The sequence below is a fragment of the Sceloporus undulatus genome, chromosome 2 (genome assembly GCF_019175285.1).
Source record: "Sceloporus undulatus isolate JIND9_A2432 ecotype Alabama chromosome 2, SceUnd_v1.1, whole genome shotgun sequence".
Lineage (NCBI taxonomy): Eukaryota > Metazoa > Chordata > Lepidosauria > Squamata > Phrynosomatidae > Sceloporus > Sceloporus undulatus.
The window spans coordinates 242524-256084 of record NC_056523.1 but is presented as its reverse complement, the minus strand read 5'-3'; the positions used below and the strand labels follow the sequence as shown (position 1 = coordinate 256084).

Genomic DNA, 13561 nt, shown 5'->3' with positions numbered 1-13561 from the left:
CATGCCAGACAAATCTGATCTCTTTCTTTGATAAAATTACCAGCTTGGTAGATAATAATAATAATAATAATAATAATAATATTGTTTATTTCTAGCCCGCTTTTCCAAAGATCATAGCGGGTTACAACATGAGTGTAAAAAACAATATACAGTATAAAAACATACCAAGTTAAAACATCATAAAACACATACAACATAAAATCAAAAAACAAACTAGCTGAATAGCAACTAGCTAACGGGAGAGAGAACAGATGTGACACAAGGGGGAAAGCTTGTCGGAAGAGATAGGTTTTGAGTTCCTTCCTAAACTGATCAAGGGAGGTGACAGAGCGGAGGTCGTCGGGAAGGGAGTTCCAGGTCTGCGGGGCCGAGACAGAAAATGCCCTTTGAGAAGTCGAGGTATATCTCGTCTTGGGGACCCTCAACAGTTGCTTCCCAGACGACCTGAGAGCGCGGGGTGGATTATATGGGGAGAGGCAGTCCTCCAAGTACCCTGGGCCCAAGCCATATAGGGCTTTATAGGTAATAACCAACACCTTGTATTGCGCCCGGAAGCGAATGGGCAGCCAATGCAGATCATGCAGAACAGATGTTATATGGCTGGCCCTGGAACATCCAGTGACTAACCTAGCTGCCATATTCTGCACTAATTGAAGCTTCCGGGTTTGGTACAAGGGTTACCCCATGTAGAGCACAATACAGAAATCCAACTGAGACGTTACCAGAGCATGTACCACCGTTTCAAGGTCCCCCCGGCCCAGGTAGGGTCGCAGCCGGCGTATCAGCCGAAGCTGGTAACAGGTGCTCCTGACTGTCGCATCCACCTGAGATGTAAGGTGGAGCGACGAGTCCAGAAGCAACCCCAGACTGCAAACTGAGTCCTTCAGGCGGAGTGTGACCCCATTCAGGACAGGTGGACAAATCTCCTTTCCCGGATCAGGAGAACCAATCACGAGTACTTCTGTTTTCTCTGGATTCAGTCTGAGTCTGTTTTCCCTCATCCAGCCCATTACCGACTCCAGACAGGCATTTAGAGGAGAGATGCCATCCTTAGTTACTGCATCAGTCGGAGACACAGAGAAACATATTTGGGTGTCATCAGCGTACTGATAACACCGCGCCCCATGTCTCCGGATGATCTCTCCCAGCAGTTTCATGTAAATGTTGAATAGCATGGGGAACAGAATAGCTCCCTGAGGGACCCCAGATGTAAGGGCCCTCCTATCGGAACGACAGTCCCCCAGCTCCACCATCTGGGATCTACCCGAAAGGTAGGAACAGAACCACTGGAGCGCAGTGCCCCCGATACCTAACTCCCTCAGGCGTTCCAGAAGGATACCATGGTCGATGGTATCGAAAGCGACTGAGATGTCTAAGAGCACTAACAGGGGCACGCTACCCCATCCATGCCCAGACGGAGATCATCGACCAAGGCGACCATGGCAGTCTCAACTCCATAGCCCGCCCGGAAGCCGGTTTGAAATGGGTCTAGAAAATCTGTTTCTTCCAAGATCCCCTGAAGCTGGAAAGCAACTGCTCTCTCGATCACCTTCCCCAGAAATGGCAGCAGCGAAACAGGCTGATAATTATTCCGAATCAGGGGGTCTAGGGAGGGCTTTTTTAGCAATAGTTTTACAACGGCCAACTTTAGGCTAGTTGGAAACGGCCCTTCCCTGAAGGATGAATTAATTATACGGCATAACATCGAGATTACAGCCGTTCCCCCCTGAGCTGCCAGCCACGAAGGACAGGGATTGAGAGATGAAGGGAATGCTGTGGATATAGTATATCTTGGGTTCAGTAAGGCCTTTGACAAAGTCCCCCTTGATATTCTTGCAAACAAGCTTGTAAAAGGTGGCTAGATAAGGCAGCTGTTACATGGATTTGCAATTGGTTGACCAGCCGAACCCAAAGAGTGGTCAGCCATAGCTCCTTTTCATCCTGGAGGGAAGTGACCAGTGGGTTCCCACAGGGCTCTGTCCTGGGCCCAGGGCTATTCAGCATCTTTATCAATGACCTGGATGACAGAATTGGGAGCACACTTATCAAATTCGCAGATGACACCAAATTAGGGGGAATAGCTAATACTCCAGAGGACAGGATCAAGATCGAAAATGACCTGAATAGACTAGAAAGCTGGGCCAAAGCTAACAAAATGAAATTCAACACGGAGAAATGTAAGGTATTGCACTTAGGGCACAAAAATAAAATGCACGGATATAGGATTATGGGGTACAGCTGGCCGAATGAAACTACATGTGAAAGGGATCTGGGAGTCCAAGTGGACCACAAGTTGAACATGAGTGAACAGTTCGATGTGGCAGTTAACAAGGCCAATGTGATTTTAGGCTGCATCAATAGAAGTATAGCGTCTAGATCAAGGGAAGTAATAGTGCCACTCTATTCTGCTCTGGTCAGGCCCCACCTGGAAGACTGTGTCCAGTTCTGGGCGCCACAATTCAAAAAGGACATTGAGAAACTGGAGCCATGTGTCCAAAGGAGGGCGACAAAAATGGTGAAGGGTCTGGAAACCATGAAGCCCTATGAGGAGAGACTCAGGGATCTGGGGATGTTTAGCCTGGAGAAGAGAAGGTTAAGAGGTGATATGATGATAGCCCTGTTTAAATATTTGAAAGGATTATTGTTATTATTATTATTATTATTATTATTAACTTTTATTCATGAAGCGCTGTAAATTTACACAGTGCTGTACATACAGTCTTGTTCACTGCCATCAGGCTTACAATCTAAAAAGACACAACACAAAAGGAGAAGGGAGTAGTGGAGGGGAAGGGGATGAGGTCCAGCAGTTCCTCTCTGCCTCCGAGGCCTGGACCAAGGCAGATGGACTGGAGGGAGGGCTTGGCTTCATAATGGATGGTTAATCTTCATCCAGGGAGAGAAGCGCTCAGGGGTCGCATGACTAGTTAGCATGCCAGAGTCTCATTCGTTATCGGACTGTCATATTGAGGAGGGAGCAAGTTTGTTTTCTGCTGCTCCTCAATATTAGGAGGAACTTCCTGAGAGTAAGAGCTATTTGACCATGGAAGATGCTTGGAGTGTAGTGGCGTCTCCTTCTTTGGAGGTCTTTAAGCAGAAGCTGGATGGCTATCTGTCGGGGATGCTTTGATTTGGATTTCCTGCATGGCAGAAGAAGGGGGTTGGACTGGATCAGGGCCCTTTTTGGGGTCTCTTCCAACTTTATTATTCTATGATTCTAAGTCATGCCAGACAAATCTGATCTCTTTCTTTGATAAAATGACCATCTTGGTAGATGAGGGGAATGCTGTGGATGTAGTATATCTTGATTTCAGTAAGGCCTTTGACAAGGTTTGCCATGACATTCTTGCAAACAAGCTTGTAAAATGTGGGCTAGAAAAGGCAACTGTTAAGTGGATTTGTAACTGGTTGACCGGACGAACCCAAAGAGTGGTCAGCCATTTGTCAGTGGGGATGCTTTGATTGAGAGTTCCTGCATGGCAGAATGGAGTTAGACTGGATGGCGCTTGGGGTCTCTTCCAACTCTATGATTCTATAGAATGACAGACACATAAAGTTGGAAGAGACCCCAAGAAGGGCCCTGATCCAGTCCAACCCCCTTCTTCTGCCATGCAGGAACTCTCAGTCCAAGCATCCCCATTGACAGATGGCCCCCCCAGCCTCTGCTTAAAGACCTCCTGTGAGTCTATGCTCAGCTTATGGCAGATGTTGACCACAAAGTTGCCCTGGAGGACCTTGAGGTTCCTAGAGAGGTGTTTTCTCAGGTTAAAAAAGATAGTGTTCTTTTTCTTTGTGGTTTTTAACTTTTTTGGGGAGGGGGTCCTTGGCCCTAATCCCAGCAAATGTGGAGGTATATCCTGTAGATCCTGCTTTCCCCAAAAAACTGGGACACAAAACAGCTTACAAATTCAAACAGTACAGTTAAAATCATACAAAAGGGCAAATTAAACTAGTACAATATTAAAGCACAGTTCGAAAGAATGAAATGCAATCAAAAGATAGAAGCACTCAAAAAGAGTAGCCATTACAACAGTTAAAACACTGCACCGCACTGTCACCCCGAACCGTCAACACAGCTCTTGCCCTGCTGTTGCCAACCTCCGAGGCCGAGACAGTGCGCCTTGACCAAAGGCAGAGTGGGAGTGTGGATGGGATCGTTCTGGTCCAAGGAGCACCGTGCTCTCAGCCGCTTTTGACCTGCGAGGGTGGAAGGGAAGTCCGAAGTCCGAACTCCAGGACACGGAGGAGGGCAGGAATTCTGTGACGCTTGCATTTCAGGCGAGGCATGGGAGGCATGGGCCTTGAGGCCTGTGGGCGGTAAGGGACATTTTGCCTAGAGAACTAGAAAGGAAAGAAAGTCCAGAGGAAGCGGGCGGCACTTTAGCGAGGAGAGAGGGGCGGAGCAGCCATGGGGCATTGAGCTATTCAATGAGACTTCGGGAAATCATCTTTCAGTTTATGCTCGACGAAGATTTTTCATTAAAACTCTATCTGAGCCCCTCCTTTGGGAAATGGGTCACGTCCAATGGGAGAGTGGTAACCTCGGCATTGGGACGAAAGGTTGGAGGAATAGAGACCGAGACTGTAGGCTCCTTTTGGCGGACCAGAGACGGAGTCTAGGACCCTCTCTCAAAGCAGCTGGTCCGGGATCGTAATGCTGGAAGAGGGAGGATGGAGGAGCAGCAGTTCTTCTTCTCAAAGAAGGCCAGGAGAGACCATGAGCAGTCAATTGAGACTGATGGCGAAGAAGCCGGAATGGCCTCAGCAATTGGCGCAGGTAGTGATTTTGCAGGCTGACTTTGTTCCTTGCAAACATTCTGTTTTTTATGTGTGATGCAAAGACATAGCTTGTTAGTCTCTGGGCTCCGTGTGGTAGAGGAGAGTGTCTTGAAAGAAAGAGTTGGCCGCCTTAGACTCGGCCTGTTCTCAGATGCCTTTGTTTTTTCTTCTCTTTTTCTTCTTTTTTTTGGGGGTCTTGGAAGGATGCTTCTTCCAGGGCCTCCGCTTTGGCCAGTCCTATCTTGGCTCTCCAGCCCCAGGGCCCCTGCCTGGTCCCCAATCCTCCCTCTCCTTCCTCCGGCGGTTCTCTTGGCTAAGGCCTGCTGCTGGATTGGGCAAGGGGGTCTCCTGGCAAGCCTTTGGAATCCTTTTCCAGTTCTGTTCTTAGTCTTTGGATGGCCAGGGAGGGGGGGGATAGCCTGGATCGCTTGGCTTGTGGTGAGCCTGGCAGCCTGGGCTGGGGTGGCTTTGTGGCTGAGCCCGGGTCCCTGGAAGGCCAGGGCAGTGCTTGCTTCTTTGAGGGGGCTGGGGGTGGGGGCGTCCCCTTCTCTCTGGCTGCTCCTCATCCCCTTCTTCTGCCCTCTGTCTTCTTTTCTCCTTCCTTTCTTCCTCCTTCCCTCCTGCCTTTGCTCGTTGCCGACGCTCGTGGAGAAGAGTGCGCCGGAGGATGGAGGAGGCGGGGGAAGGAAGGTGCTCTCCTCCCTCCTCCCTCGCGCAGCCGCCGCCGGGCCGCCGCCGCATCATGCCTCCGTCGTCGGTCGCGTGCGAGGGGCAGATCTCCTGTGCGAGGCTCTGAGAGGGTCTGTGGAGGTTGGGGGCGGGGCGGGGGGTCGGCTCGGTCATGCTCCCGGAGGAGGATGGAGGGAGGGGTGGGGAGGAGGGGGGGTTATCTGGGGGGCGCGGGTTCCTGGTGCTGCTGCTAGGGGCTGAAGGGTCCGGCACATGTCTATGCGACTTAGGGGAGATGAAAGGCATAGACAGCAACGCGCGAGACCTAGTATGCAGCAGGGGACCCCGGTAGAGAAGGAGAGTATTGAAAGGCCAAAGGGCCTTATCCTACTCTCTATTCCTTCCGCATTCTTCTCCTCCTTCCTTTCTTTCTTATCTTCTTCACGAGTTGTCCTTGGGGGTGGTGGGTCCCTCTGCTTGGGTCTCCTTAGTTCCCCTGAAGTGTCTCCCCTCGGGCTCATGGGTCTCTCCGTGTTTCGGGGGGGAAGAGATGGACCCTCTCCCTTTCCCCCGTAAGGAAGGTCCAAAGTCTCTTTTTTCTTTTGTGGGGGTGGTGGAGGGTGAGGGAGGGGGCGTCGGTTGTGGCACTGCCATCTTTCCTGCGGAGGAGGGGGCTTTGGGGGAGGCTCCGCGTGATTCTTCTTCTTTTCTTGGGGTGGTTCTCTCTGCGGCAGCCAGGGACCCCCCCCACAGCCCCTTCTCTTTGCAGGGGAGGAGGAGGAGGGGGACTGCGGGGCCACGGACAAAATGGTCTTTGGGGAGGGTGAGGTGAAGAGGGTTCCTGGGGCCCAGTTCTCCTTTCCAGACCCCCCCCCCGCCCAGCCTGGCCTTCTCTTTCCTCAAGTGCCCTGAGGGGGCCCCCCAAAAGTACTGGGGCGGGGGGGAAGGTCGACCCCTGTTCCTTCTGGAACCCGAAATGTGTGGAGATGACTGGAGTGGGAGGTGGAGAAGGGCCCTCTCCGGAAAAACCCAGCAGCAGTCGGGGTGGCTTCTCTCTTTGCTCTCTCCTTTTTTAGTGGATTGGATTGGGTCTTCTCCCTCTGTCTTTTGGGGGCTGCTGCTTTGGCTCTCCCCTCTCTCTTTTTGGTGGGGTCTTGCCTGCTTGGGAGCTGCCATCCCTCCCCAAATTGGGAAGACACCTGCCGTCCCCCCATACACACACCACACCACACCATGTGCCCCCTCCTGGCACCCTTTGCCCTGAAAGCCTGTCTGGGGATGATGGGCCTGGAGTCTCCCACAGGCCTTTGGGGTGCCTGGCTTTCAGGGCTAGAAGCTTTCTTTGAGGCTGAGGAGTGTGATCTTTCCAAGGTTGACCATGTGGGTTTTGTGGCTGAGCAGGGATTCTAACTTCTTTTCTGCGTGCCCTAGTCCAACACGCAAACCGCTGCGCCCTGCTTTTGCTGCCACTGGCTCCATTAATCCGATTTGGGAGGACTGTGTGGCTCGTGGCCTAGTGCAACATCAGGCAGTGGCCACAAGGTCTCCTCCAATATTGGTTGTGGACAGGATGTTGGGAGACGGGTTCAATCCCCCCCCGCTGTGTGCGACTCCTGGTCTGTGGATTCTGGGAATTGTGTTTGTCCTTGGTGGCCTGAAGGAGGACTAATTTCCCAGCATTCTAAGCATTGAGCCATGGAGTTATTAAAAGTTGGTGCCAGACTTGTTTTTTGCAGTTGTGGATGCAGCCACTGTGGGGAGCTCTTCTCTGGGTTTTGGGGATGAACCCCTTTTCTGGCCTTTGGTGTCCATTGGGTTCTTGCGATTTACCGCCTTTTTCGCAAGCTTGAGGCCGGGTGTTTATAAGCATGGCTATAAACATCGCAACATTTCAGCTGCAGATTTCTATGCAGGGTGATATGTTGTGTTGTCTCTATGTGGTGATGCAGAAACCCAAACTCCCAAGTCAGCGCTGATCCTAGGGGAGGGATGGTTGCATCTGGGTCAGAAATGAGGGGAGACCAGGGGGCTCTGGGTTGGTATCGGGGGTTTTTGGTTCCAGGGTCCCCATTGGATGCAGCATCCAAGGTTGTCAGTTCTTTTTGCATGGCATTAATAAATGGTTGCCCTTGTTTTATAACGTGGCAAAAGCAAGTTTGCTTTTGGGAACATTTCAAGCTCATCTTTCAATATTTAATTTATAAAATCCGATGTTTTGCAATATTTCAACTCTTGGCTGATCCTTGGATTATGGACAGTGTGGATTTGTATGTTTATTACCCTTATAACCATGTAATATATCAACTTTTAAATTCATTATTGCCCATTAGCTTACTCTTTGTGCCCTCTTCAACTCCTCAGAGCAAGGGGCCCCTCTCTCTCAGCCCTCCCTGAAAAAGTTTGGGGTTTTGCAAATTTTTGGGGTTTGGGGTTTCTAAAAAACTCAGCTTGAAAAATAACTAGGAGTCTGGTGCCTTGTGCTGGGTGTTTTTGGGGTGGGTCTGGACCAGGGTTCGAATCCTTTGTAGGCCCCGGAGGATGGGAACTAGGCAAGAGGATAATCTCTCTCAGCCTCTCAGGGCCAAGGGCAATGGGATAACCTCCTCCTCTGGACCATCTGGGCCCAGGAAAACCAGGGAGGGGGGGGCTTGTGGATGCGGGGGATGTTTTCAGGACCAAAATGGCCTTCGTGGCGGTGTGCAGGGCGGAGAGTTTGTGGGGGGGCAGTTGAGTTGTTGCCGGGGTGCCTTGGACATGGGGCGTGCGCAATTGCCCGGTGTTGTCTTGCGTTTGCGGGCATTGGCTCTGAGTTGTGGTTCCCGTTGCATTTCAACCCACGGGTGTGAAGCACAAGTCAACTTGGTGATGTTTTGTTTGTGGCACGTAATGTGCCGTAACCCTGACTCTGGTTGCCTTGTGGATGATTGTGCCTGGAAGTCCCAGCCTGATATGTAGTGGAACTTTTGCCAGGGGTTGAGACCCGAACAATGCCACTTTGGTCAAGCCGGCCCCCCCTGGGCCGTCCCGGTGCCCTCCGCGCCCTCTGGACAAGGCTCTAAGAGCGATGGGTGTTGGATAGTCCCACAATGCTTCCCCCATTGTCGAGGCAACTCCTCCTATGTCCTTTGTATTTGAGGAGGTTTGCGGAAGTGGCTCATCCCCTAGGCTCCCTCAGAATTGCTCATTGTGGATAAGGGCCCTCCAGCAGCTGAAGAAGAACAGTTGCCACCATTCAATGTCACTGTCAATGCCCCTTGGTTTAGTTTGTGGGTATGTGTTCTCGTGGGGATGCATTGTGGGGCTTTTGCATCCTTCTGGGGGCAGAGGAAGAAAGCAACCCCGACCCATGCGACGCCCCTGCGGAGGACACCCTGGACCACCTCCAACTTTGGGAGGCCCTTTGCCTTCCGGGAGGACACGTGGGCATTTTCTGGACCTGAAGCGTGGCTCTGTGCAAATGGCCGCCTCCTGTGGGAAAAGGCCGCTGGGTTGCAAAAGGAGGACTGGGCCCAGATCCGTCCATGTGGCTCTTGTGCGTTTTGGCCGTGGGGCGCAGCAATGCAGTTTGCCGGTTTGCGCTCCTTTCACTTCCAGGCGATGACTTGAAGTCACATTCAGAAGATGGAAGGAAGTGAGAGCGCTCTTATGTAACAAGTTAACATCTCAGGCTAGTTACTTTTTTTAAAGTAAGACAAAAAAACCCACTTTTTAGTGGCATTTGCAGAAAGAAGGCGCTGGCCATGTACGCTGAGAGGTTTGGTGGGCAGAAACCGCAGGGACCCCCATCGCGATGGATTTTGGGGCTTGATTGAAACCGGCACGTTTCCCCAAGGGCTGAGCTGCGTTGGGGCAGCCGGAAAACCCCAGGAAAAAAAGGGAGCCCTCTCCAGTTAAGCCCACTCCTTGGGACTGCCTTTTGGGGGGTTAGAAGTCGCTCCTTTCCTAAACAAAATCCTTTTGCAACACACAGGGATGAGCGCTTTTGCAAAAGGGCCTGCCAACACGCTTGCTAAAACGCTTTGCAACGTCTATGGAATTTCGGGAGTCTGGGTCATGACCCATGTAAGGGGGGTCTTCTAGGTGGGAGGCGGGATGGACAGCCCCACACGGGGTGGTGGTGGTGGGGGGGGGGTTGGGGGGTGGACAGGGAGCCCCTCCACATCTCAGTGACCCAGGGGTCCTCCAGGCGAGGAGGAATGAGGGCCTGGAGAAAAAAAGTGGCAGATTTCCCTTTAATCCCATAAACAGGATTGGCTTCGGCAGAAGGAATCCCCTCGGTCCTCGGGCTCAAAGAGGCACTGGCGGACAAGATGGAGCCTTAGGGGCATTGACAGGCCCCCAGGAGGGAAAGTGGGGACAGGCTGCCTTTGGGGGGCGGTGGGCACCGGGGGGGGGCACATATTGGGCCCTTGGGCCTAGGCCTTGGAAAGGGCAAGTGGGCCTTTCTTCTCTCCTTAATTCCTTCCTTCCTTCCTGCAGTCCTTCCTTCATTCTCTTGTTCTGGGATTCGGTTTCCGTGCATGGGCTCAGAGTGAGCGCTGAGGAGGTGGGAGCTGTGTGTGTGTGCCTGCGTTTGCCCTGCGTTTGCCACACTGAGAAGGAACAGGGCCTCCATCTCGTGCCGCGGCCAACTACGAGATTGATGGTGTTTTGATGCCGCCTCCCTCCCTTTCCAGTGATGAGATGAGATTTGTTGAAAGAGGAGGGTGGAATGAATGAAAGGAAGGGAAAGCAAGACAAGAAAAAAGGAAGGAAGGAAGGAAGGACGGAGGATGGCTGCCCAATTAGGCCTCTTCCCCACTCCTTGGGTGGGTCTCTCCTTAGGGTTGCCCACATCTGTGTATTTGTGTGGGGTCTCCTTCTTTGGAGGCTGGTTTTAGGCAGAGGCAGGGTGGCCATCTGTCCGGGGGGGGGGGGGCTGGATTGCATTCCTTCATGGCTGAAGGGGGACTTGGACTGAGTGGCCCTTGGGGTCCTTTCCAAACCCCTAGGATTCTGTTGTATTCCTGCATGGCAGAAGAGGGGGCGGAATGGGTGGTCCCTTGGGGGTCCCTTCCAGTCTACCATTCCCATGTTCAATGGATGGGATTGCCCTGTGGGGGTGGGAGGACACAGCTGCAGGTTTGGGTTGCGGGTCCCCTCTTTGTTTTCTTCTGGGGGAACCCCATGGGATTGTCTGTGGTGGCCTAGGGGCACTTGCCTGCCCCCCCCCCATTGTGCCCCTTGGGGAAGGAGCGGTGGCCCGCCCCCCCCCCCCCCAAGTGCAGGAGTCAATTGGGTCGTCACACTATTTGCTCCGGGGAGCAGTGAAGGTGGAGTGGGGGGCATTTGGGGGTCACACTTTCCTGTGTCCATCCTCCCCCTTATTGTTGGCCCAAGGCACAGGGTTTTCTTGGCCAGAGGCATCAGAGGATGGTTATGTGCCTCTGGGGCCGGAGAGAGAGGTGTTGACTTGCTGCCTTCCATACAGGGGGACCAAAGTATGTTGCCTTGGAAGCCTGGACCCACAACCCCCTCCTTGGCCGGGTGGTGAGGGTTGCCCTTTGCCCCTTTCTGGGGTTCAGGAGGGTCTCCCTTTGCAAGTTGGGCTGGGAAGGCTTTTGTGGTTTTGGGAGTTGCCTGTGTGCCTTCCAGCCATTTCCATGGGACCCAAGGCATCTGCATTTGAGAGAGTGTCTGTCTTGAGCTTGAGGTCACCTGGATGCATCCATGGCTGGGCAGCGATTCGAATCCAGTAGTTCCTGGAGTTCCTAGTCCGGAATGCGGTGGGGCTGGACCTTGAGTGGTTGCGTGGAGGTGGCCAACCTCTCAAGGCATGGCTAGCCACAAGGAGAAGAAGCCCGGTTGGGTGGTGGGTCACTTGGGGCCTAAATACCCCAAAGGCACCAGATTCTTATCTAGATTGGAAAGCTAAGCAGTGCCAGGCCCTAGTGGGACTTGGATGGGAGCCACCACGTGAATCGTTGGCACCAAAGTTATTGGCAACATTATGTTTCCTATAGATCACAAAAACTGAAATTAAAAATTGAGATACAAAACACTTCTGGTCACGTGCATTCCCTTCTATCCCAAAAATCCTGGGGGCCCAGACGTGTTTCGGATCTCAGCTCCCCCCCCCCCCCCAGATTTTGGGATACATGTTTTTCATAGCCTTGTTCCTGAAGCAAGTCTGTGTGCGGACGCCCTCTGGAATCAAAAGGGGGTCGCTCCATTCAGCAACAATTTGGGTTTTTAGCTCCGGGCCTCAGAGAAAGGCCAAAAGGCAGCCAAGAGGAGGACATTTCTTTGGTTGCCAAAGGGTTTTCCAAGCTAGATTTTGGGTGCCAGTTTTGGGGCGGGGGGAGGGAAAAGCTCGGATTATTATCTATATATATATATATAATATATCTATGCTATTTATATAGCGAGGAGTTGTGCATACCCTCCTGTTCAGCCACAAAGGCCTTACAAACGGTTTGCTAGAGATTTCGTCAGGCTTACACTCCAAAAAGACAGGGAAAGGCAAAGGGAAGAGAAGGTGGAGGTTGGGGGTTGCCCATTTTAGGGGGGAAGTGGGTATGCCATTCTTTATTATTGTTGTTGGGGGGCAACAGCGGAATGGAGGCACAGGAAGCCCCTCCTGACCCACGGGGCTTTTCATTCTAGAAGCAAACCTTGATTTCCCATTTGATTTTAAAAGGGGGCCACCATTTTATTATGCCAGTTTGTTTTTTAATGGGATTGACCACTCCACACGATTTTTGGCTCTCCTTTCAGACCTCAATAAATTGTAGGGGGGGGGGGCGTGTGTTTATGGCGGGATGGAGGGATGGAGAGGGATGCCCTCCTTTGGAAGGGGGGGTGGGGTTCCGGGCCGGTGGGGGTCCTGCTGCTGTGCCCCTTCTCTCTTGCCCCCCATATGTGGAGGAGCCCCCCTCACCGGCCCAGTACATGCACTCCCCTTCTGACCGGCCCTGGAACCCCGGTTCTGCATCATCTCCGGCAAACCAGCTCGCTGATGCTGGATGAGGGAGATGGTGAGGAAGGGGAACCTGGGCGTGTGCCACGGGATGCAGGGTGGCAGTCCACACTCGGACCCAGATCAGGCTGGGTTTGCATTAGTCAGAAGGATAAGGGAGTCCTTGCCCCCCCCCGGTGCAGGGACGTAGCCAGGATTTTCGGAAGGGGGGGTCCACCCGACTTAATGTGCCCCGATTATCATGGGGCTTTGAGCCCGGCGGGTGCAAGCAAGCACGCACCATTCATTTTTCTACTGGAAGGGGGGGTCCAGACCCCAAGAAACAACCTCCCTTGTCTCTACGTCCCTTGCCCCATGGAAGGCAAGGCCTCACAGAGAGAGCCAGCCCCCTCCCTTCTCTCGCATGACCAGTTCATCCCAGTTGACTTGTTTCCCACTACCCACCCGTTCGATATGGGAGCAAGCGCCAGCCTTTGGGGAGGCGGGATTGGAATCTGTGCTGTCTATAGGTGCTTGTTGGAAACTGTTACCTCCCATCATCCCAAGCCATTGGAAATGCCCAAGGGCAAATGGCCTCATGATGCTTTCTGTCCCCCAAATCGCCGGCTCTATTATGCGGCGGGGCTAGTGGCCCCTGCATGACGATACAGAGACTCTCAGGAGGAGAGGAAAGCCCCGGTCTCTCACAGCTCTGCGCAGGTTCTGCCCAATGCTGTCGGTGGCCATCCTGAGTGGCCCTCACCTTGAGCGGGGTCCCTCTTCTTTTCTGACTGCTTCCTCTCCGTCATTTGCCCGACGAAGCTGGTTTGGCCAACCCTACAGATTGCGGCCCCAGGGAGACCCTGCCGTTGCCATTGCCTGCTAGGTCTGAAGACTCAGGCCTTGCACACTCTCCCCAAGGCTTTGCTGAAGAGCGTCTATGGTCCTGCTCAGGCCTTGCAGGCTGACGGCCGTGGTCTCCCTTGGCGGGAGAAATACTGCCTCAACGTCGGCTTCCTTTTGTGGATTTGGTTTTGTTCTTCAGGCTTCTCCCTTGCCCCGCATCAGTGGTCTTGCTGGCAAGCTGCGGTTCTCTCCTTCCTGCTGTCTCCATGGCGTCATTTTGGCTCCAAGGGTGCAATTTAAGTTGGCTTTGCCTTAGAGACCAGAGGCTCC

At 52.9% G+C, this 13561-nt stretch overlaps 1 pseudogene; it reads right to left on the bottom strand.

The window, feature by feature from the left end:
* LOC121922573 overlaps positions 1-13194 on the bottom strand; it is an 18241-nt pseudogene extending 5047 nt beyond the window's left edge.
* Between the last annotated feature and the right edge of the window lie 367 nt (positions 13195-13561).